Source organism: Hordeum vulgare, chromosome 7H (assembly GCF_904849725.1).
Source record: "Hordeum vulgare subsp. vulgare chromosome 7H, MorexV3_pseudomolecules_assembly, whole genome shotgun sequence".
Lineage (NCBI taxonomy): Eukaryota > Viridiplantae > Streptophyta > Magnoliopsida > Poales > Poaceae > Hordeum > Hordeum vulgare.
The window spans coordinates 465,287,301-465,302,923 of record NC_058524.1 but is presented as its reverse complement, the minus strand read 5'-3'; the positions used below and the strand labels follow the sequence as shown (position 1 = coordinate 465,302,923).

General features: G+C 46.0%; 1 pseudogene; it reads left to right on the top strand.

Annotated features, from left to right (window-relative positions):
- Positions 1–8,479: 8,479 nt before the first annotated feature.
- Positions 8,480–9,735, top strand: LOC123412978 (annotated as a pseudogene).
- Positions 9,736–15,623: the final 5,888 nt, after the last annotated feature.

The window sequence follows — 15,623 nt, the reverse complement described above, 5'->3', positions numbered from 1 at the left end:
TGTGTAGACCCTACGGGTTCGGGAGACATGCAGACATGACTGAGACATCTCTTCGGCCAATAACCAACAGCAGGGTCTGGATATTCAAGTTGGTTCCCACATGTTCCACGATGATCTCATCGGATGAACCATGATGTCAAGGATTCAATCAATCTTGTATGCAATTCCCTTTGTCTATCGGTACGATACTTGCCCGAGATTCGATCGTTGGTATCCCTATACCTTGTTCAATCTCGTTACCGGCAAGTCTCTTTACTCGTTCCATAACACATCATCCCGTGACTAACTCCTTAGTCACACTGAGCTCATTATGATGATGGATTACCGAGTGGGCCCAGAGATACCTCTCCGTCACACGGAGTGACAAATCTCGGTCTCGATTCGTACACCCCAACAGACACTTTCGGAGATACCCGTAATGCACCTTTATAATCAACCAGTTATGTTGTGATGTTTGGTACACCCAAAGCACTCCTACAGTATCCGGGACTTGCACAATTTCACGGTCCAAGGAAATGATACTTGACATTGGAAAAGCTTTAGCACACGAACAACACGATCTAGTGCTACACTTAGGATTGGGTCTTGTCCATCACATCATTCCCCAATGATGTGATCCCATTATCAACAACATCCAATGTCCATGATCAGGAAATCATGATCACCTATTGATCAACGAGCTATCCAACTAGAGGCTCACTAGGGACACATTGTGATCTATATATTCACACATGTATTACGGTTTCCGGTTAATACAATTATAGCATGAATAATAGACAATTATCATGAAGTGGAAATATAATAATAACAACTTTATTATTGCCTCTAGGGCATATTTTGAACACTCAGTGCAGCAATGCGAGAATAGAGAGAAGGCCTAGTCCTATGGAAGACTAGCATCTTCACCGTCTTGCAGCTATAGACGATAGTAGATAAAGTAACACAAACATGTAGTCATATTGTTGCAACAATATTAATTAAGGTCACGCCCAGAGTTTCTTCCTAGACTCCCTGCGAGGAAGCAATCCCAGAGCAAACATTGTAATTAAGTATAAGTTGTAGTTGTAGTTGTATAAGATCGGGGCACAACTCCAAATCGTCGTGTAACAGTGGACACGCCTATTCGAATATTTAATTTTCATCCCTGCAAGGGTGCACCACAGTACCCAACACGCTTGATAAACTCTGGACGGACACCCTTTCCTGGGTCATGCCTTGCCTCGGAACATCAACACGTCATAGCCCTACCTAATCTCAACAGAGAGGTCAGCCCGCTGGTCTAAATCCTAAGCACGCACGGGTCATGGGCCCATCACCCTTTGCGCTCCTGCATGATGCAAGGGCGGTCTATGTCAGTCCTGGAACCTCTTATTCAAGAACGATGCTTATCCGGGCTACTCGGGTGCGTGCCGCTCCGTTGCTGACGTCTGAAGAGATTCTATTGATACCACGACGTCGAGTACTCATAACTTGTCCCACGAGAAGGTTAATGCAAAAAAGGTCTCCTGACCAACTCAGATCAAATACCCAAATCCATTAGCATTTTAATTAACTCATCGTCACATCCACGCGGGAATGCACCCGCAACACACCATTCATCAAGTTCCCAGTAACAAGGTCAAGTAGCTCTACAACTATAACATCAGAGGGATCCCAGGTATCACCCTCGATGGATTCTGAACGATGTAACCGTCAAGGTGTCCAGGGAGGAATCACCCTTGATGGACCATGCTTGATGGGTTGTACGACATAGTCATTATCGTAGGTGGTGAAGGAGGAATTACCCTCCGAGAACCACCTCCGGGCAAATACACTACAACGCTAACATCGGTGTACGTAACGAGGTGTCACCCTCAATACTCGATAGTAGCTCTGCAACATCGTAAAACTAAGGGGTGTGTGAGTGCCTTGACGGGTCATGGCTCGTCGATCAGATGATCGAGACTTGACGATAAAGCTGGGGCAAGTGGCCTAGGGGGGGAGGGGATGACTGCTCCACCTATACTAAACAGTTTTAAGGTGCAGTAGAATAAAGTAGCAGTTTATCAAAAACAGGCTATACATCCGATATAGGAGCTAACTACAAGAGTAGCAAAATTCTAATGCAAGCATGAGGGAGAAAGAATAGGCGATATAGGAATGATCAAGGGGGGGTTGCTTGCCTTGTTGCTCTGCGGCAAAGGGATGATCATCAGGCGGGTAGTCGTATCTGGCAGCAGCGTCAGCGTCGGGGTCTACCGGAGAGAAGAGGGGAAAGAAACAATAAATAACAGCAACACGTGCAACCCGATGCAAGACATGGCAACATGGAGTGCTAGGCATGAACTAACGAGATATTATACCTTATAGAAGATCCGGGATAATATCTCACGATATTTCCCGGATCTCTTGATACTACCGGAGAGGCGAAACAGATGGAAAAGTTCCATGATCACTATGATAGAGACGTGTGACAAATGAACGGATCGCGTATCGGGGTTCATCTCGTTTTTCTCATTAACTTTCATGTATAAATTATTTTTATCCAGATTACGGGTTATTTTATATTAATTTTTAATGTTTTATTAATTAATTAAAAATTAACAGATTTAATTAAACCCAATAATTAAAAATGACATCAGCATGATGTCACTATGACATCAGCACTCAACAGCTAGTTGACTGGTCAACTCTAAGGAGTGGGTCCCATACGTCATAGTCACATTTTAAATAGTTTTAATTAGCTATTAACACATTAATTTAAAGAGGGTGGGACCCACCTGTCATACACTAGTTAAGTTAAATTAGCTAAGAGATTTAACTTATTTAGATTAGGTTTAATTAACCTAATTAATCATCCCAATTAATTATCCTCCTTAATTACTTTAACTAAATTATACATAATTAATTAGGAAGTTAATTAAGTCAACTAATTAATTGTATTGATTAATCACTTAATTAATTTATTAAATACATTTTTATATGTTATTATTATTATCTTTTATATTTTCATATTATTATTATTATTATTTATATATAGCTATCCTTCTCTTAACAAGGGCGTCGGCCCGTGTTGTCATCCACTCGGGTGTTTTACCCCCAAACTAATCAAACAAAGTGGGGTTATTAGTTAATTAAAAGGGGAGGCCCCACTCGACAGTGGCACATGTCTGCCCTTCTGGTGGTCGGACGCACGGGGGTAGTGAGCAGAGGGCTCCGACAATGGGGAGGCCGGCGATAGTCACCGATGGCATGCACGGGGGTGCGGGTGAGGCGCGACCGCTCGTGACTGATATGTCTCCAATGTATCTATAATTTTTTATTGTTCCATGCTATTATATTATTTGTTTTGGATGTTTTATATGCATTTATATGTTGTTTATATTATTTTTGGGACTAACCTATTAATCTAGAGCCTAGTGCCAGTTTCTGTTTTTCCACTTTTTTGAGTATTGCAGATAAAGAATATTAAATGGAGTCCAAACTGAACAAAATCTCTAGAAAGATTTTTCTTGGACCACAAGACACGCAGCAGACTTGGAGTAGGGGCAAGGCAACTGCCGGGAGGCCACAAGCCTGCAGGGCGCGTCCTGGGGGGTGGCCACGCCCCCTGGCTTGTGGCCCCCTGCACGTCTCCTAACCCTATTCTTTGGCCTATAAATTCCCAAATATTCCAGTATCGCCAAAGGGAGCCACACGAATACTTTTACTCCGTGGGGAGCCTCTGTTCCGAGAGATCCAATATGGGAGCCTTTTTCGGTAATTTGCCGGAGAGGGAATTGATCATGGAGGGCATCTACATCAACTCCATTGCCCCTCCGATGATGTGTCAGTAGTTCACCACAGACCTACAGGTCCATAGCTAGTATCTAGATGGCTTCTTCTCTCTCTTTTGTCTTCAATACCATGTTCTTTATGATCTTCATGGAGATCTATTCGATGTAATACTCTTTTTCGATGTGTTTGTCGAGATCCGGTGAATTGTGAGTTTATGTTCAGATTATCTATGAATATTATTTGAGTCTCTTCTGAATTCCTATATGCATGATTTCATATCATTGCAAGTCTCTTCGAATTATTGGTTTGGTTTGGCCAACTAGATTGGTAATTCTTGCAATGGGATAAGTGCTTAGTTTTGGGTTCAATCTTGCGGTGTCCTCACCTAGTGACATAGTAGGGGTAGCGAGGCACGTATTGTATTGTTGCCATCGAGGATAAAAAGATGGGGTTTTCATCATATTGCTTGAGTTTATCCCTCTACATCATGTCATCTTACTTAATGGGTTACTCTTTTCTTCATGAACTTAATACTCCAGATGCACGCAGGAGTTGTTGATGTGTGGAGTAATAGTAGTAGATGCAGAATCCTTTCGGTCTACTTGACGCGGACGTGATGCCTATATGCATAATCATTGCCTTGGATATTTTCATAATTATTACCTTTTCTATCAATTGCTCGATGGTAATTTTTTCACCCACCATTTATTTTCCTTTATGAGAGAAGCCTCTAGTGAAACCTATGGCCCCAGGTCTACTTTCCATATTATATTTTCAGATCTATAAACCAAAAATACCAAAAATATATTCCTGCAATTTATTTACTTTTGTTTCCGCAATCTTTTATATCTATCTCTATCAGATCTCATCCTTGCAAATAACTCTGAAGGGATTGACAACCCCTTTATAGCGTTGGGTGCAAGTGTTTGATTATTTGTGTAGGTACTGCTATTGGGGCCTTACTTGTTCCTCCTACTGAATTGATACCTTGGTTCTCAACAAACTGAGGGAAATACTTATCTACTTTGTTTCATCACCCTTTCCTCTTCAAGGGAAAACCAACGCAAGCTCAAGAGGTAGCAGTGACGCGCGACTGGGGGCCGCTGTGGGCGGTGCGGTGGCTGGAGGATCCAGGAAGCGCGGCGGCAGCAGGGCGAGCGAGCAGCGGTGACCGAGGAGGAGCGTGCGGCAACGCGGACGGTGTGCGGGGGCTGCAGCCGAGGCGCATCGGCCTGAAGGGGCGGCACCGGTTGGTCCGGGTGGGTGTGGTGGTGTGGCCGTCGGCGGCGCAGGCGGGCAGGTCTGGACGGAGGGGATGAAGAGGGGAGGGAAGAGCAGCTCACAGTGATGCGAGTAGGGGGAGCAGAGGTGCAGGGAGGTCATGGCGGGGCGGTGGTGCGGCGGCACCGGTGGAGGGCCGACGAGGTGGAAGGGCGGTGCAGCGGCACCAGTGTGGGGCGGCGTCGGCCGCAGGGACGCTGCGTCAGGGTGAGAGGGATGCAGCAGGCTTGGGGCAAGGAGGCCGGTTGAGGCGAAGTGGGGAGGGCGCCGCTAGGGGGTTCGGTTGGGGAGAGGGAGGGGTGAGTGGGGAGGCGCTGGGGGTTAGGGTTGGGGTTGGGTGTTTTATACCCCTAGGGGGTATGTGGGCCGGTTGGGCTGGTGGCTAGGTGGGCCGAGGCCTAGGGGGTGGGGAGGGCCTTTGTTTTTTTCCTGTTTTTTTTGTTTTTTTATTAACTATGTTTTGCATTTTATTTTAAAAGCAAATGATGTTAGTTGTGGGTGAAAACTTGTACAAAAATACTTTCTATCATACAAGAGCTGCACAAAAAGTTTCATATCATTTGGAAAGGTTTAAACATTTTTAGAAATTAAAATGATCAAGTTATTTGTTGTTGAACAACTTATTAATTTCCTAGGGATTTATGTGTGAGTCAAATGATGCTTATTTCAACATGACAATTACTTAGCCAGTATTTGCAACTAAGCCAACATTTTTATTTTACACTTTAATGAAATAATTTATTTGACTTTATTTTTATTTCGAAATTGTCTTAGATTTTTATCAAGTGGAAATTTAACTTAGTTAAACTTGATGACGTGGCACCATTAGTGTGTGGTTACTGTAGCTTTACTACGAGGGCGTCACACAGGAGCGTCACCACTAGCAAGTCTAGCAAAGAAATGAGATCGTTGCAACACATTGATATCATTGAGAGTATCCGACATACCAGAAAAGCAATGCCAAATCCATAAATCCTGAGATGCTATGACCTATAGCACAATAGTTGCATCACGAGACTTGCCACAATACATTTCGTGCCATGCCTTTGGGCAATTTTTCCAAGTGCAATGCATACAATCTATGCTTCCTAGCATGCCAGGCCAACCTCTTCAATCATTAGATGCCATCATTTTTTTGTGTCTTTCTCGTTCGGTGCCCGAAGATATTCCGGATCAAAGACATGGATGATCACTTTGGCAAACCTACGCACTGACTCAATTGTAGTATCTTCACCAATGCAAAGGTGCTCATCGGCATAGTCACTCGGAATGTCGTACGCAATTACTCGCATAGCTGCCAAGATTTTTTGATATGCACTAAATCCCTTCAAGCCCGCGACATTTATTCTTTGAGTAAAATACCGACAATTGGCCTCGCAAGCTTGAAAAAATTTCACAAAGAGGGATCGGCACATACGGTACCTTCTCCGAAAGAGGTGTGGCGGGTATGTTGGATTGTGTGTGAAGTTGTCTTGCATCAACATCTCGTTCCCGAGATGGTGATTTCGAGGACTGCAAAGATGGCTGGCGGTCGATCCTCGCCGCCTCTTTCAGTTCTTGTCTTCGTGCTCCTTCACGGCAGGGCCATAACCAATGTGTGCTGGCGAAAGGTGAGAAGCATCGTCTCAACATCCAAGTCGTTCGAATCAAATGAATCGTCGAGCAAAAACTTCTCGCACGGGCTCAATTCCAACTCCGGTGGTGGCTCTCCGGTCGCGGTGGATCGGCGGATCCGGGAACCAGTGCAGCGGCTCGGTGGAAGAGGGCAGGGGCGCCCCCGCGGCGCGATTCCGCTCGCAGATTTGGTCGGAACCGCCGGTGGCGGACAGGCGGAACCAATGGCGGGCGGCAGCGGAAGGGGGTGGGGAAAGGGCGCGGATTGAAATGTCCCTCCCACCAACCGCTTTCCTGAGATACATGGCACCATAGGGCGAGGCAGAAACCTGTGTTTCTTGGGTCGGGAAGGGGATTTTGTCGCTCCCCTCAAAAAAATTATGGGTCAGACGCGTTTGCGGTGTCTGATCTGGCAGCATTTTTCGTGTCGACCCGTATTTTGGTAGTTATTTTACAGGTCGCGGCTTTATACGGGATCTGCTAGAGATACTCTAAGATAACCAATGTGTTTATTTCATACTCCGACAATATAAGAGCATTTTTCACACTATTATAGTGTAAAAAAATGCTCTTCTATTATATTATGGAACGGAGGGAGTGTATAATGCTTATGGATAGTAATTCGCATTGATGTATAGATACTATAATTATTTTAGCCCCTACAAAGAGGAGGTTGCATTGTTAGAGTAGACAAGTTTAGATGCTTATACTGCGAACTGCAATATCATCTCTTTTTAAGCACCATATATCACTATCAGCATCATATTATACATGGCTATAGAGTAGGCACAATATGTGTCCAAAAAAAGCAACCAAATGCTATGAAGCTTCTACCACAACTATGAGACCTGGGACTGGAAGCATAGTTAACGGGAAACTTATTTGACAAATAATCCGTCCGTCCTAAAATAAGTGTATTAACTTTGTACTAAATCTAATGCAAAGTTCTACTAAGTTTAAGACACTTATTTTAAGGCAGAGGGAGTACTTAAGTGGAGTATCTATCATCGGCCACATGTTAACTACACTTACACCTTGCATAATTACTTTGACTAACTAACAACAACAACAATTATAGCAGTTGTTCCTTGTGCTTAGAAGTGCAATGGATGTCAATTGAGCAGTGCAAACTCTGTGAAATCTGACCAAAGTACTGTGACCAAAAAAAAAATAGCTTCCGGACTTCCGTACATTGAGGACACTCTGAACTATATGCTTGTACCTTCAAGAACACACGCATCACCAAAAAAACAGGATAAAGCCATACTCCAGGGAGCAATAATTTGTTCTACCACGCCATTCCTGATTATGCATATATTCCTATTCTATAATCCAGAAGATTTTGCACCTTCTCCGCGATGGCGCGCAGCCGCACCTCGACCAGCGCCTCGATCCACCCCGCCTCACGCCTCATCCCCGCTACGTGCGCCGCGGCCTTGACCGTTGTCTAGGTTGCGGAGTTGGCGTAGAGAAAGAGAGTGAATTGCAAAAGACCACCACATTTGGGGCATGATTGCAGAAAATCACCAGGTGTATAATCTTTTGCAAAAAAGACATCGTGTATTGAGTAAACCTTTTGCAATATGCACTGATCGGACGATTTGCTGCTTTTGACCGTTTTTCCAACAAGTGGGGCCCGTTTTCATCCTACGTGGCCTAACGGCTGGGCAACAACGCCGTCAGGTGGAATCCCATTTGCCCGCTCACTTCGGACAGACCGATCAACCGCGCCACGCCACTCCACACTACTCTCCCTCGCTCCTACATTCCTCTCTCGCTCTCGCGACCTCCCTCGGCCTCCTCTCCTCTCAGCTCGCCGGCGGTCGCCATGGTGTCTTGGAGCGATGGCGAGAGCACTAAGGACTCCGACCTGCAATTCCTCGCTTCCTACGACTCCCCTATTAAGGTTTGTTGGTTCGACTAGGGTTTCAATTTATTATTTTGGAATTTAGGATTTGTGTGCGTGCATATCGATTTGAACCTGTTTTTTTGTTTACCAGATCCCAGGAACAATTGATGACCCTTGTACACTGGTGCTACTGATGATTTGGGGTGATGTGCCAGCATGGCAAGCCAGGGAAGAAATGTGTGGCATTCAAGGGGATAAGCACCGGGAGGAGGTTCATTATGTGTGCCGTAGAAGTAAGTTAGAAAAATTGGTGTTTAGTATATTTCAGTTCTGGGGTTCATAGTTCCTGTTCAATCTTCTTAGATACTGTTTATTGTTCATAGTCATTGTTCATTTTAGGGATGAAATGGAAATGCCCACAATAATTTTAGTTTAGTCTGAAAATGAAGATGCTCAGATCATCTGTTGTTCAGTTGACTTGATCTAGCTGAATCCGCACCTTGATTTAACTTAACTTTAACTTAAGTTAACTGAATCTTTAACCTATGAGTGTGTGACAACATGTTAGAACTATTTATTTTGTATTTCAGGGAGTTGACAATTATGGATTAGTGTAGTGGGTAGATGAGGAGTGGCGAGATCATCTGCAGGATGCTCTCCCTAAACTGTGGCTTATGTATGAGGATAGCAAGCATGATAATAGGATTGCATGCCTATAACATTCAGCTGCTTTGCACAATATTACAAAATAGAAAAATGAGTTGTGGAAGACTTATGAGAAGCTTGTTGACGATGTGAAAAACCTCTTGGATTCCTAAGATAATCTTCCACATGTAAATCACTAGAATGATGCTCAGAGGCCATAGGTAAATCACCAGAGTGATGGTGAGAGCAGCATGGAAAAGGACGATGAGATCAACAAATTGAAGGCAGTTGTTGACCAGTTGAAGTTCATTCATGTTGCTCAAAGAAAATGCATTAGAAATATGAAGCACGGACATCTTCAAGTGAAGGAAAAGATGAGTACTGACTACGGGACTCTGAAGTGGTGCTGGGCTGACCTGAAGAAAGAGAACGAGAAGTTGGATCATTGCATTGCTCAGCTGATGAAAGAGAAGGAGAAGTAGAGCATTGAGAAGAGTGCTATGGAGTGCTGCATTGCTAACCTGAAGAAAGTAGGTGAGAATAACAATAGGAAGCTGAAGGAGATCAAGGGTATTTGTGATGAAGAATAAATTAGGTTGTCATATGACCATGTGGTTCATTGTCTGTAGTTGTTAAGTTTGTAATGGAGTACTACTTGTAATGTGTTTGAAAGGACGTGGATGTTGCCTAGACGGGGAGTGAATAGGCGCTTTAAAATAATTATGGTTTAGGCTTGAACAAATGCGGAATAAAACAAATGTTTAATTTGTCAAACACAAAACCTAAAACAACTAGGCTCACGTATGTGCACCAACAACTTATGATAAGTAAGATAAACAACTAAGTGATAGCAAGATATAAAACAAGAAATAATATGGCTATCACAAAGTAAAGTGCATAAGTAAAGAGCTCGGGTGAGAGATAACCAAGGCATGCAGAGATGACGATGTATCCCGAAGTTCACACCCTTGCGGATGCTAATCTCCGTTTGGAACGGTGTGGAGGCACAATGCTCCCAAGATGCCACTAAGGCCACCATAATCTCCTTACGCCGTGATTCCACTAAGGGACCCTTGAGGGCGGTCACCGAACCCGTACAAATAAGGTTAGGGCAATTTCCACAACTTAATTGGAGGCTCCCAACAACACCACGAAGCTTCACCACAAAGGCATATGGTTTCGATGTGACCACAAATGCTCGGCGCAATCTCCACAACTTAATTGGAGATGCTTGCACGGAGATTTACACCACAATGATTGAGCTCCGAGGCACCACCAAGCTTCTAGGACGCCAAAGCCAAGTATCAAAGGGTAATAATCTTCTCAAACTTCACTTCCACGTATCACCATGGAGAACTCAAACCTATGCACCAAATGCAATGGCAAGGGCACACGGAGTGCCCAAGTCCTTCACTCCCAAATCCCACCACAACAACTAACGCTATGGTGGAAAATGAGAGGAAGAACAAAGAAGAACACCAAGAACTCCAAAAACTAGATCCAAGGGGTTCCCCTTACTTAGAGGAGAAAGTGATTGGTGGAAATGTGGATCTAGATCTCCTCTCTCTTTTCCCTCAAAAAGGAGCATGAATCATTGGAGGGACTAAGAGTTAGCAAGCTCAAAGAAGGTCAAAAATGGGCAAAGAACCCAAGCTCAACAAATAAGAGCCATTGGGGAAGAAGACCCCCTTTATATAGCGGGGGGAAGAATCCAACTGTTACCCCCACTTACAGCCCAAGCAAAGTGGTACTACCGCTACCAGCTGCGGCACTACCGCTGTCTTGTGCGGTACTACCGCATGGGAGATAGTGGCAGAGATGAACTACTGCACGGCGCAACGGCTGGTAGAACCGCCGGAGCGGTACTACCGTATGGTAGATCCAAGTGCCACGGAAGTAAAAAATTACTTCCGTGACTACCTCCGTTAAGGCTGTGGTTGTGCAAAAGTATGACCCGGTAATACCGGATGGTACTACCGCCAGAGAGCAGTAGTAAAAAAACTACTGCCGTTCTTAGAGCGGTATTACCGCTCGCACCTGCTGTACTACCGCTGGTTTAGAGAAAAATAGCTCTAGTACTGAAACTGTCATAACTTTCGCATACGAGCTCCGAATCAAGCAAACTCAAGCTTGTTGGATTCAGGACGAGAAGAGTTATCCAAACAGAAACCTCCATGATATATAGATGAGAATGCCAATGATATAGAGATGAGAGACCTCTATGAATGAAGAACCGACAAAAACTTCCAACACCAAAGACATCATAGAAGATGCATATGGACTCCATTTTTGATGAACTCGAGCTTGTCATGAAGATGACCATAAGCTCTAAAACTCACAAAGAGAAAAACCAAACAAGAACCAAGAAATATGATGCAAGGATGCAATGGCTTGAGCTCTCAACGAATGATACGATCAAGCTAATCACTTGAGAAACCCCTTGACAGTACGACAATCTATCCTAAAATAGAAAAACCTATCAAGGGCAAACCTATACCTTGCACCTAGTCCTCTTGGGCTAGATGACGATGATCTTGGCTTCCTCAAGATGGACCACCTTTCTTGATTGCGTTGGTTTGATGAAGACTAGTTGATTGCTCCCTCATGCTCCCTATGGGTGAGCCACTATTCAACACATCTTCAAAAGTCCATTGCCACCTCAATGGACGGCAAGCTTCAAGCATGATATCTCCGTGATGCTCCACTTGAAATTGCACACCACAATCTTGATGATGATCACCACTTGATGTCATCCTTCATAGGTTGAATGAGACCTTCCTCTTGACGCAAACCCATGGAAACACACCTAACCCCACATACAACTGTCACGAAGACCATGGGTTAGTACACAAAAGCGTTATGGATAGTGCTTACCATACCATGGGATCACTTGATCCCTCTCGGTACATCTTGTACACTTTGTGTGTTGACCATCTTGATTTACACTTTGCTTAGTCTTGATCAACCTTGTGTCTTTATGACCAATCTTTGGATACTACTTTGCATACCACCTTGGTCATCATATAAACTCCTTGAAACCGGCACATGGACTTCAAGAAGTGCCTATGGACAAATCTTTCGAATATAACCCAATGCAGCCATTAGTCCATATGGAGTATCATCAATTACGAAAACCACATACGAGGAAATATGCTCTAACAGTGTTGAAATAAGTTACTTTTGTAGCATTGAACTACGGCTTGTGATGTGTTAACTTTGAATCTGTTGAACTAAGGTCTGCTTGTAGTGTTATTTTATTGTTGGTTTGTGATGAAATTTGTGCTTGAAAGTCTAAGTGACAGCATCAACAACATTATAACTAGAATCATAAACAACATAAATCATCATCATAGTCTTGATTATCTGCAATAATAAGGTAACTTACATAGTGCCATCACAAACTAGCCAAAATAGGTTGAACTAAACTGGTATCAACAACACAAACTCAAATCTATTTTGAACATCACAAACTCAAAGTTGTTTTCAACAACAGTCAGACATCATGAAATTACTTCTTGTTGCTGCCCTGAGAACAACTAAACCACTCAGACATCTTATAAGATGGTTTTTCTCAGCCTTCCAGTACATGAAGCTCTTGGTGGTATGAAGCTTTTCTTTGCCCTTTGCTTAGCAACGGTAGTAGATGATCCTGAAGTAGAAGCAGCAGCAGTAGATGCAGTTGTCCTAGAAGCAGCAGTAGTAGATGATCCTGGAGTAGAAGCAGTAGTACTAGATGCAGTTGGCCTAGAAGCAGCAGCACTAGATGTAGTTGGCCTAGAAGTAGCAGCAGCAGTAGAAGTACTTGATCTCCTAGCTGCAGCAAGAGCTGATGGAGCTGCCCTAGGTGCTGGTGGAGTTGTACTTCTTGCCCTGGATGGTGCTCGAGCTGTTGTAGCTTGCCTTGGTGTTGATGCATCAACTCTTCTGTTTTCCTACAGTCAAAACATATAAATATTATAAGATAGTATAAGAAATGTTACCATAAACTGATGTTTGGGAAGTTTGGACAATTTGGGATTTATTGTGGGGCTCGGAAAATGGGAAGCGCAAGACTCATTGGCTCAGTTGGGACAAGATGACAAGGACGAAAGGGCAAGGTAGCATCGGGTTCAGAGACATGAGGATTTTCAATCAGGCATTCCTCGCACGTCAAACATGGCGACTGCCACAGGCTCCTGAAAGTCTATGTGCCCGGGTGTTGAAGGCGCGCTACTATCCGCAAGGAAACCTCTTGGACACAGCCTTCACCGGGTAGTCATCGTCCACCTGGACGGCCATTGCCCATGGCTTGGAGCTGCTAAAACAAGGCATGATATGGCATATCAGGAATGGGCAATCAGTCTGCATCTGGCGGGATAATTGGTTGCCACGCTCTACCTCGCTCAAACCAATTGCCCCACATGGTCGATCGAGACTCATCGAGGTCTCTAGTCTGCTGGATCAGTATGGTGTGTGGGATGAGGCTGCTGTGTGGGTGAACTTTGCACCGATTGATGCCAGTACAAAACTCAAAATCCGCACCTCACCGCGTGGTGATCCGGACATCCTCGCTTGGCAGCCAGAGAAAAATGGAATATTTACCGTCCGTAGTGCCTACAAACTAGGTCTGAATCTCACGGAGAGCGCACGGAATGTGACGGATTCGAGCAATAGCCCAATGGAGATCGCCAAAATCTGGAAGAAGATCTGGAACCTACACGTACCTCCTAGGGTCCGGACGTTTGCATGGCGTGCAATCACAAACTCACTAGCAACGGAGGACAACAAGAAGGGCCATCATATCCCTAATAGGCCTCGTTTGGTTAATAGGCCTCGTTTGGTTAAGGGGGATTGGGAAGGTTTTAAGAGAGAGGGATTTCAAGGGATTGAGTGAATCTCTTTGTTCCACCCAATCCTCTTAAATCCCCGGGGCTTTGTTTTCACTAGGAGGGTTTTGAAACACATGGATAGGAAGGGATTAAAGGGGAACGGAGGGGATTGGGCTAAGCAAACCCCTCCTACCAAATGGGCGTCCGAGGATCTGTGGGGTTTCTGGCCCTTCCGGAGATTTTCCTCTCAAAACCTCTCCAATCCCCCTTAACCAAACGAGGTTATTGGAGTGTGTTTGATATGTGACCATAAGCAAGAAGATGTTCTTCACGGCTTGTATCATTTTCTACCATATCCCTATTACTGCACTGGAAGCCAAGTTGTGTGCCTGCCTGGAGGGCATATCCCTTGCATCAGTACAATGGAGCCAGCAGGATGTGCTGGTGGAGACTTATTCCGCCGAGCTCGTGAGCATGATTAACAACACACTTCTTCTTCGGTATAACCTCCAAACACAAGGACGACTGAGATTAAACGATACCCCTTCGTAACAAAGGGCGGGATGATCTTTTCCCCCTGTCCTGACGTACGCGCGTCAGCCGGACGGGCGCCAGCTGACGAACCGGCGACGTACAGGAGCCCCGAAATACGCGTCGTACCTGCGTCCACCCATTGCGACGTGGCATCTTCACGTCAGTCTGACCGCGGTCAATCCGTCGGTTCCCGAGACCGCGCCATTAATCTCGCGTTGCGTCGTCAGTTCGCGTCGGTTCCCGACGACGCCGCCATTAATCCCGCGCGGCGTCGCCAGTTCGCGCCGGTTCCCGAAGCCGTCGCCATTAACCACCGCGTCAGCGCCCCGTCGCCAGCTCATCTCGTCGGTTCCCGAAGACGCCATTAATCGTTGCGTCAGCGCCCCGTCGTGCGATGCCGCCGTTAGCCCGTTGGTTCACCGGCTCCCGAGGCGACGCCATTAATGGCGGCCCCGTCGTCAGAGCCCAGTCGCGTCGGTTTCTGATGACGTCACCGCTGGCCCGCAGGTTCGACGGCTCCCGAGGCGACGCGCATTCACTCCGGGGGAGTTACGCCGGCCAGCTGCCCCGTCGCCTCCCCTCCCGTCGCTGCGCTATATATACCCGTCGTCCCGCGGCTCGTCGGCACACCCGTCGTTGCGCTATATATACCCGTCGTCCCGCGGCTCGTCGACACACCCGTCGCTCCCCTGCTCTCCTTCTCTCCCCTGTTCTCCGTCGTCCCGCCGCTGGTCCCGACATTCTCTTCCTCCCTCCCCCGTTCTCCGTCGTCCCGGCGATTGATCACGCCGGCCGCAGCAGCTCCGGCAGTGGCGGCGCGTCGGAGAGCAACTGGCCTCAGAGCCTCGACAAGCCTCTGACGCAGGAGCTCTGCCGCTTCGGCCTCCTCGTCCCGCCGGGGTGTCGCCTTGCAAAACCGTGGAGGATTTGCAAGGACGGCTCTCCGACGCTGGACAACCCCGCGATGCCGGAGCAACTCCGGGTCCATCCCGGCGGCCGCTACAACATCTGCGGTCGGCACAGCTATTGGGACAGAAAGAACTACAACGACGTCATCAGGCGTTACCGGCAGGCGGCGGCGGCAGGCAGCGGCGGCAGGCGGCGCCGGCGGCATCCCGCGTCGCCGTCGGGCGGCG